General features: G+C 33.4%; 2 long non-coding RNA genes across 2 annotated transcripts; both read right to left on the bottom strand.

Moving 5' to 3' along the window:
* Positions 1 to 334: 334 nt before the first annotated feature.
* LOC126695559 (uncharacterized) lies at positions 335 to 5,730 on the bottom strand. The gene is made up of 3 exons (XR_007646051.1): positions 5,285 to 5,730; positions 5,152 to 5,194; positions 335 to 545 (listed from the first exon to the last, which is right to left on the bottom strand). It is a non-coding gene; the product is annotated as an uncharacterized LOC126695559 (long non-coding RNA).
* Positions 930 to 5,100, bottom strand: LOC126695558 (uncharacterized). Its single transcript, XR_007646050.1, has 3 exons — positions 4,936 to 5,100; positions 4,746 to 4,821; positions 930 to 1,218 (listed from the first exon to the last, which is right to left on the bottom strand). It is a non-coding gene; the product is annotated as an uncharacterized LOC126695558 (long non-coding RNA).
* Positions 5,731 to 9,052: the final 3,322 nt, after the last annotated feature.

Below are 9,052 nucleotides of genomic sequence, written 5' to 3'. Positions count from 1 at the left end.
CCCGTTGTAAACTGGAGCTATAAAAAGGGTACAAATATTCTGCACAAAAATTTTTTATACTAGTTCATTTTTTTTTTTGGTTTTATGATGGTTCCAAGATATCATTCAGCAATGAAGATAAAATTAAACTCAATTTTCTATCTTTCTTCAAGTTAATTTTGCAATAAAACCAAAGCAATTAATATTGCTTTGACTGTACAGTTATCACTACAGACCAGAACAAACATTTTCGCAAACACCTACCGCGCATAACTATAAACTATCACAGAAAGTACTAAATTTTTAGATAATTTACCACCCATATAAACAAAAAACATCTTCCCAAATAATATGAATTCAATTTTAATAGCCAAGAAGAAAAACCCAAAAACCACAGCCCAAATGTCATTGAAAAAATCAACACAGATTACAGATATGATTATGAATATTTATACACACCTCTCTGGCAATGAAAACACGAAATGGGGCAAAGATTTTTCAATTTCGTTCCTTCAAATTCAACCGTGTTAATTTACTCTTGTGTTGGTGGGGGAAATGGGATGCCGCTATTCAAAAACCAAACAAATCAAACCAAAATAATAATAATAACAGCAAAGAATCAGAGAGAAATAGAGAATCAGACCGAGTGAGAGATAGACAGAGCGAAGAATTTCTTGCGAAGCGTCAATCGGTGCCAAGATGAACCTTGAGGACTTCCTCTTTTGCTCTTTTGACCAGTCTTCGGTCCTGCTGTGTACCAAACAAGAAATTAGGGTTTCAATAACAATAAATAGAAAAAAGAAATAGGAATCGATGAATGCAAAAGAGTTGTGCGTACCTAGATTAGAGAGATCTCGGTAAGGTTTTTGATGATGCAGTTTTTATTTGACACTGATTAGGCACGGGAAATTCAAGAAGGGTCTACATTACTAGGTAAAACATTACAAAAAAATGATATCCAAAGAAAGTGATTATGCAGAAATGTCCAGATATCAAAGCACGCTCAACAAGCTTTATATTTACTTATATGTTTGCTTTATTTCTCACTAACCTACTTTTTCCAGAAGATAATATGAAACAAAAGAGAGAAGATATTAAATCACACACCATCTCACATAACAATCATAACTGTCATATAAAATGAATTAGTGAAACATAATAATAAACCTGTTAGATTAGCAAGCCCTTCATCACCTATCCCACAGGAATCCAAGTTCAAACTTTCCAAATTCGTTAAACCTGCAAAGAAGCAATAACACACAAAAAGAACTAGTTTGAAGCCACTCCCTAAAAATCCAGGAAGAAATATCAAAGGCAGCATAAAAATAGGCCAGTCAAACAATAAAATTTATAGGGAAGAAATATCTAAAATGAAAAAACTAAATACTTGCAAATTAGAAAAATTAAGTAACAATTATCTCATCATATATGGTGTTTGACCAACAAAGCAGCTATTATTTTTTTATCCAAGCTTTGAACAATTCATTTCAAAACTGCCTTTATCATTTAGATGTCCCATTGTAAAAGAAAATTAAACTATTAGAATTTTACAAAGGAAAAAATAGAAAATCCAACAAAACCCAGGCTAGTCCTTTACTCCAAAAAGGTTTTAAGTATTTCTTTTTCAAACAACCATCACCAACAGATCAAGAGTTCTTCATCCACAATATTTCATTATAAATGAAAATGTAGTGTTCTAAGTCATTTTAGTCAAGGTTGCAAAGAGCTCCCATGTCCTTTCATTACTGAGTGAGGAAAAGAATGAAAAGGTCAAAACTAAGTAACAAGTTAACACAAAAACTTGCTCAGACTGAGCTCACTTGCTCTTTGGATATCTTACATTGGAAAATAGAAAGGAAAAGGTCAAACATTCTGAAGGGAAAAAGAAAGGAGTGGGTGGAGAGAAACAGAGAGAACCTTTAAGATGCACCAAACAGGCATCAGTAATATTGTTGAATCCCAAGCTCAATACTTTCAAGTTTTTATTCCCTGTAGCAATGCAGTAGACTCAAGATTAACAGCCATGCAACAGTTGTAAAGATAAGAATAAGAATTTTCTTATTATGATGCATTACATCATCCACAAGGCCATATCCAATATGGCATCAATAACCTAAGGTCACTCACCAGGAAATTTCTCCCATCCATCATCATTTAGACTACTACATCTGTTAAGGTTTAAGACGGCCAGGGCAACCAGAGCTGTACCCCAAAAAAAAAAAAAAACAAAAACAAAATTAATAATAATAATAAATACACATGTTCAAAGAACTCAAAACTATGGCATGTTAAAAAAAGAAAAGTGATTTCCCAACATATCATATAATTTGTGGACATGGACCTAAGTGTCATGAATTGTGCTGAATATAGAACCTATTAAAAATCTAGGGTTAAGGACATGGCTGTATACTTGATATACAACCATGTTGAACAAATAATTTTAAAAACATCACGACTTGATACTTGACAACACCCGAAGGCTTTGGGCAACATTTGACTAGTGAATATATTTTGGCTCTGCCCACCAATGACCAACCAGGGAGAAGGTAAAAACCAACCAGGCAATTGTGAATTGTAATGGTTGATTCAAGGTAGCTGGGCCTCCTAAGAATATTAGGGGTAGAGATTAGAGTACAAAAAAGAGAAAACTCAGATTATTATTCTTCTGATGTTCTTCCTTAAAATCATTGCAGCCTTTTAACTAAGCTACAGCTGAATTGATCAACTAACTCCTTATCTATCACATGCTCTATAATACATTCAGCACATGCCTAATTAGCCAGGTCATCTATAACTGAATGTGACCTGCCAATAACTACCAAAACATCCTAGGATTCTGTATCAATTCCTCGTACAATGCTAATAGCTACCAAGTATCACAATACAGCTAACACCAAGTACAACAGAAGCATAGTGCATATAAGCATGTACAACAACAACAACAATGCACAAACAGTAGCACCAGCCTTTAGTATAGCAGCACAAAACAGCAATGCACACAGGTAGGGAGACCAGCAGGTTGTAATACCTTTGTCATGATACCACATTTTAAGTAAAGGATGCCCTAAATCCTTGCAACTTAGCATTTAATAACTCTTTTCTCTTTATTTATTGCATTTCTTTTATAGTGTTCTCTTATAAGTTATAATAATCCTAAAGCTGCAGCATCTTAGTGTCACATGATTGAGATAGGTTATAAAAAAAAATTTATTAAAAAATTTGAAATAAGTACATTGGCATTATACTATCAGCTCAACAAGCTAAGATCTAAAATTTAGTATTTCAGTATATATACTCAAAGGGGAAAAAAAACCCTAAAGAGAGAGAGAGAGAGAGAGAGAGAGAGAGAGAGAGAAGGAAAGAAAAGGATTTATAAGGCACATTATATATAAATCTAGGAGTCAAGATCACAAACTAACAAAAGTGGCAGTCAAGGGTTACAAAACCCATTTAGTTTTACTATATTTTGAAACAATTTCTTCACTGTCATTCAATCTTATGTACATTGGCCTACCAATGCAGTTGCCAATGAGCTCTAGCACAAGTGGTACCTTCTTCCCCTATAAGTGTTAGGTGGAGGGTGAGGTTGCAGGTTCAAGACCCACTGGGTGTGTAACTTACCAATCAAAAAAGGAAAAAAACAAGCCTGCCTATGTAGTCTAGATGAACTGTGATGGAAACTATCAAAATATGTGTCATTTGACCTAAGACTCAAACAACTGTGCTGCATTACCTATTTGATTTTGTAAAATGTTAAATCTGTAATTAGAAATGTGTCTTCCTCTGCATAGAATATGTGGCTAAGCAGATCCCAGATTAGTTTTAACTATTTTTGCCCTCCTCATTCTCTACTTAATTTTATTTTGGGTTTTCAGTTAGAATTTCTATATAACTAAACGAAACAAATGAACAGAAAAGGACCAACAAATAAGCAGCACAAAGAATTGATATTTTCTAGCTACAAAAAATCAAAGTAACAACTGAATCATAAACAACAAACAACCCAAAACAGATCAATTTAACTTTAGTACTGATTAGAAAGTTGGCTTTATTTGATAGCAGCATTAGAAACAAGCACAAAAATAAACACATACACTTCACTAAAAATGTGCATTCACATGAAAACAATTGAAAAAAATAATTGCAGTTCCAAACTTAACAAGATGGGGATGTATCATCTTTTTTGCTTCTTAGCACCTATAAAGACTGTAATTAAAAAAAATAAAAATAAAACACTAACCTTTGCTACCATAACATCAAAACCACAAAGAACAGAATTCATATTGAAAAGGAAAGCTTGGGAACCAAAAAAATCACATATGAAACGGAAAATTATACAATACTCCGAGGACCAGGTGTAGCAAACTATATGATACCCCAAATGAAACATCTACTTGAATGTATTAAAAGGAAACTAGCTGTTCCTTTAAAAAGAATTAGGAAAATGCTAAAACTACTATATAAATTATCAGATCAACAACTTAATAACTTTCTTAATTTATTTGTTGTGTTCTGTTTAAAATACAACAACCCAGTTTGTAAGAACTATGTATTTTTTTTTGGGATCATGACAATCTAAATTTTACAAAGCAGAGGAGACAAAAAAACACACACACACACAAGTACAACAGCATTCCAGAGGCATTTAAGAACAACAACAGAGAAGCTGAATAGACCCAGTAGAGTCACACCATCATAGAACAATTTTTTCACACAAAAATAAATAAATAAATAAATCACAAACAGAGAGAGATTTTTTCCTTTACCTTTTTAGCAGAGACACTGGAATCGTTGATGGGTATTTAGAACTTGCTGTTTGCAGAGACACTGGCTTTACAATCTCTGAAATCGTCAACAACAAAAAAATAATACGCATACCTGAGAAAGCCCTTACCCACCCATTACCCCTCCATTAATTAAAATTACTTAATTAACCAAAAAAAAAAACATCTTTACCTGAGAAAGTGAAGGGTTTACAGTGCCATCGACCAATCTCAACAGCTCTTGAATTTCCTCTAAATCCCTAGCCGCTATTCAAAAACCAAACAAATAATCAAACCAAAATAATAATAATAACAGCAAAGAATCAGAGAGAAATAGAGAATCAAAACGAGTGAGAGATAGATAGAGCGAAGAATTTCTCACGAAGCGTTAATCGGTGCCAAGATGAACCTTGAGGACTTCCTCTTTTGCTCTTTTGACCAGTCTTTCGGTCCTGCGGTGTACCAAACAAGAAATTAGGGTTTCGATAACAATAAACAGAAAAAGAAATAGGAATCGATGAATGCAAAAGAGTTGTGCGTACCTAGATTAGAGAGATCTCGGTAAGGGTTTTTGATGAGGAGCAAGCCGCCTCATGTGGTGGCAGTGTTGATTTGAGGTGATGAGATCAGGTAGCTCAAGCCATGGGTTTCTGTCAAGAGAGTTCGGATGAGATAGCAAAAAGAGGGAAGGTTCTAGATTAGGGGTATGAACCGTTAGGGTTAGAAATGATAAGAGAAATGGGTCGGGCTAGACCTGACCCATTTGTTTTTGGACCTAACTAGGCTCGATTTTTGGGTGGTGGTGGTGGCTGTGGTTGGGGGTTGGGAGGTGGTGGTGGTGGTGGCTGTGGCTGTGGGTTTGTGGGTAGTGATAGAGATGAGACAGTGAGGAGATTTTCGGTGTCTGAGAGAAAGAGAGAAAGTGTGGGAGACTAGCTAAAAACGAAAAGGCGCTAAAAATGAACAGGGACAAAAAAAATAGAGGGAAAATTTAGGTCCGGGTGGGGAAAATGTAAGGGCCTACTGCGGCAGGTCAATGACCTGCCGCTATATCTAAGCTTGGGGCTGCTGAAACAGGTATATTACGGCGGGTCATTGGCCCGCCGCTGTAGCACACTGCAATAGCTATAACTATTGCGGCGGGCTATTGGCCCGCCGCAATAGATCTCATGTACAGTGGCAGGCCCAAAACGCACCGCAATAAGGCAACCTATAGCGGCTATTTTGGCACCCGCCGCAATAGGTCCGCTGCAACTGCTTGATTTTCTTGTAGTGTTTTGCCAATAAGAATATGAGAAAATTCACTTGAAAATTGTCATGTGTGTGTATAATTTTAATATTTTAGAGTTAATACAAATACTTCCCCTAAGGTTTGGGTTGATACTAGGTTGTATCAAATCTTTTAAAACACTTTTTGAAAACACCCTTATTCCTATGCATCCTTCTTTATACTTGTCTATTATTTATCTGGCATTGACTACCTTAACACTCTTTTGCAAATATAATTGTCATAGACTCATAATGCAATCATTATGAGACTTGTGCAGTTAAGATAAGTTGTTAGAAGAAAGTAGAGAATTTATAGGAAGGAGGAATTTTCAAACAATGGTAAGAATCGTTTTTGCTACAAGAATAAATTGGATATTTTGAAAAAAAAAAATTATAAGTTATTTAATTATTCTTATTATCAAATAATTACTTAAGTTGGTCCAATCTCAATTATGAGGATTCCTTTCTTTTAATTTTGTACGAAGGGAAGCCCACCTTGTGGAGAAAATACATGGTGTTTCCGTAACATGCATTCTCCCCCTCACACATGTGTGGTCCACGCCCATGTGAGGGGGAGGATGCATGTTATGGAAACACCATATACCACCTCTACCTTGTAAGGGCATCTATTTAATTTTGAGGGCATGCATTACTTGGGGTGCTTCAGTGCTTCTAGCATTTGGGTAAATATGCATTTAGCCAAAAAGTTACATTTAAACTCAATGTTGGTCTTAAATTTTAGAACGTAAAAGTAAAATTTTGAAATGATAAAGCTTAATTTGAAATCACTACTAAAATATAAGGATTGTTGGTATGTATTGAGTTTGAGTCCTATAAGGGTGTTTGTTAGGTGGATATTAGATTTATAAATAAGTACAACGAGCCCTATTTGCAACTTAACTAGTCCTTTTGGATTATAAACACAAATGTGACCAGCACTTTTCCTATGTAAGGCCACCATTGTATAACAGTAAAAATAAGCCTATATAGGGTCCGTTTGAATACAACTTATTTTTGCTTTAACTGAAAACTGAAAACTAAAAACACTGTAACAAAATAATTTTTAAATGTGTGAACTCATGAACAGTGCCTTTTGTCCCCTGCACAGTGAATGCATGTGATGTTGCTGTTCATGCACTAAAAAAAATAAAAATAAAAAAACGTAGAAAACGCAAACTTGAAAACTCAATGTGGATCCAAACACTCATATAATATTTTTCTCATATGGAAAATAAGCCTTTATGTAATGTTCTATACATTGCGTTTTAGTTACTATATATTAAAAGAAAGTTATTTTTTTACTCTCTCAAAAAAAAAAAAACTTTCTTTTAATAAATAGTAACTTAAAGGCAATGTATAGAACATTCCATATTAATGTTTAAAAACAGGTCATTATTAATTATAGTAATTTGGATTTGATTTCTAAGTATGAGTTATTAGTTGCAAGAGTAACGCTATAAGTACAAACTATTTTACAATATTTTTACAAACTATTGTTGTAGTCAACTTTTTATTGGTTCTCATTTGGGCCCATCACTAATATCACTTTCAAAAAAAATAAAAATAAATATAACATTTTTATTTACCAATAATCACTTAGCAGTTTGTAAATTTTTTTGTAAGAAAAATTGTATCTCTAGCATTTTTCTTAGTGGCAGATTTGAGCAAGTTATAAGGGAATTGGTCAAGTTAAACTTGAAAGGAAAATATATCATTTTGGTTCCTACATTTTGGAGTCATTATCAATTTGGTCCCTATTTTTTGATAATTGTCAATTAGGTCCATGTTATTTTCAACTTGTAATTAATTTGGTCCCTACCGTCAACTCACTAACAAAAATTGACTGCAAACTAAAAACTACATGGATCAAATTGATTGCTATCGAAATTTAGTGACCAAATTGATTGTAACCAAAAAATGTAAAGACCAAAATGATATTTTTACCAATAAGATTATGAGAAAATTCACTTGAAAATTGTCACACACACACACACACACACACACACATATATATATATATATATATATATAATTTTTAAATTTTAGGGTTAATACAAATACTTCCTCTAAGGTTTGGGTTGATACTAGGTGTGGTACCAAATTTTTTAAAACACCGTTTGAAAAGACCCTTATTCCTATGCTTCCTTCTCCATATCTGTCTGTTATTTATCTGGCATTGACTACCATACTCCGTATATATAATTGCTATAATGCAATCATTATGAGACTTATGTAGTTAATTAAGACAGGCTGTTAGAAGAAAGTAGAGGATTTGGAGGAATGAGAAAATTTCAAACAATGTTAAAGAAATATTTTGAAAAGTATTTTAACAATAAAATTATTTTTTATAAGTTATTTAATTATATATATACATATATATATATATATATATATATTTATACAAGATAGAAATTCTACTCTAATCTAATCTGAGTGTATATGTGTGTAAAAACTCCCTCTTAGAGACTTGAACCTTGACCCTTTCCCCTCACACCTCACAAGCACTTATACTTGTAGAGTGACCATCGCACCAAAAGTGTGCGGTGGTTAATTATATATTATTATTATCATCAAATAATTACTTGAGTTGGTCCAATCTGAATTATGAGGACTCCCCTCTTTTAATTTTGTAGGTAGGGAAGCCCACCTTGTGATGACATCTATTTAATTTTGACGGCATGCAGTACTTGTTGTACTTCATTGCTTCTAGCATTTGGGTAAATATGTATTCAGCCTAGAAGTTACATTTACGCTCAAGCGGTGTTTGGTATGAGGGAATTTATATTACCTCTAACATCCAGATTCTTTGGAATGTGATGATTTGCAATTTGGATGTCTTGAAATATAACTATTCCTATATTTGGTTTATTTATAAGAATTTTAAAGAAATTATTTATTTTTCTCATACTATCCTTAGATTTATAAACCCAATATCAATTTTTTTTTAACCTTCCTCTAAATAAGTAATAACAAACAAAATGTAAACTATAAATTAAAACAAATTCATTAAAACTGTAGTCTAACTTCAAAATGACATGCAT

Source organism: Quercus robur, chromosome 8, assembly GCF_932294415.1.
Source record: "Quercus robur chromosome 8, dhQueRobu3.1, whole genome shotgun sequence".
NCBI lineage: Eukaryota > Viridiplantae > Streptophyta > Magnoliopsida > Fagales > Fagaceae > Quercus > Quercus robur.
Note: the sequence above shows the minus strand (reverse complement) of the source record. Positions and strands in the feature narration are given on the sequence as shown.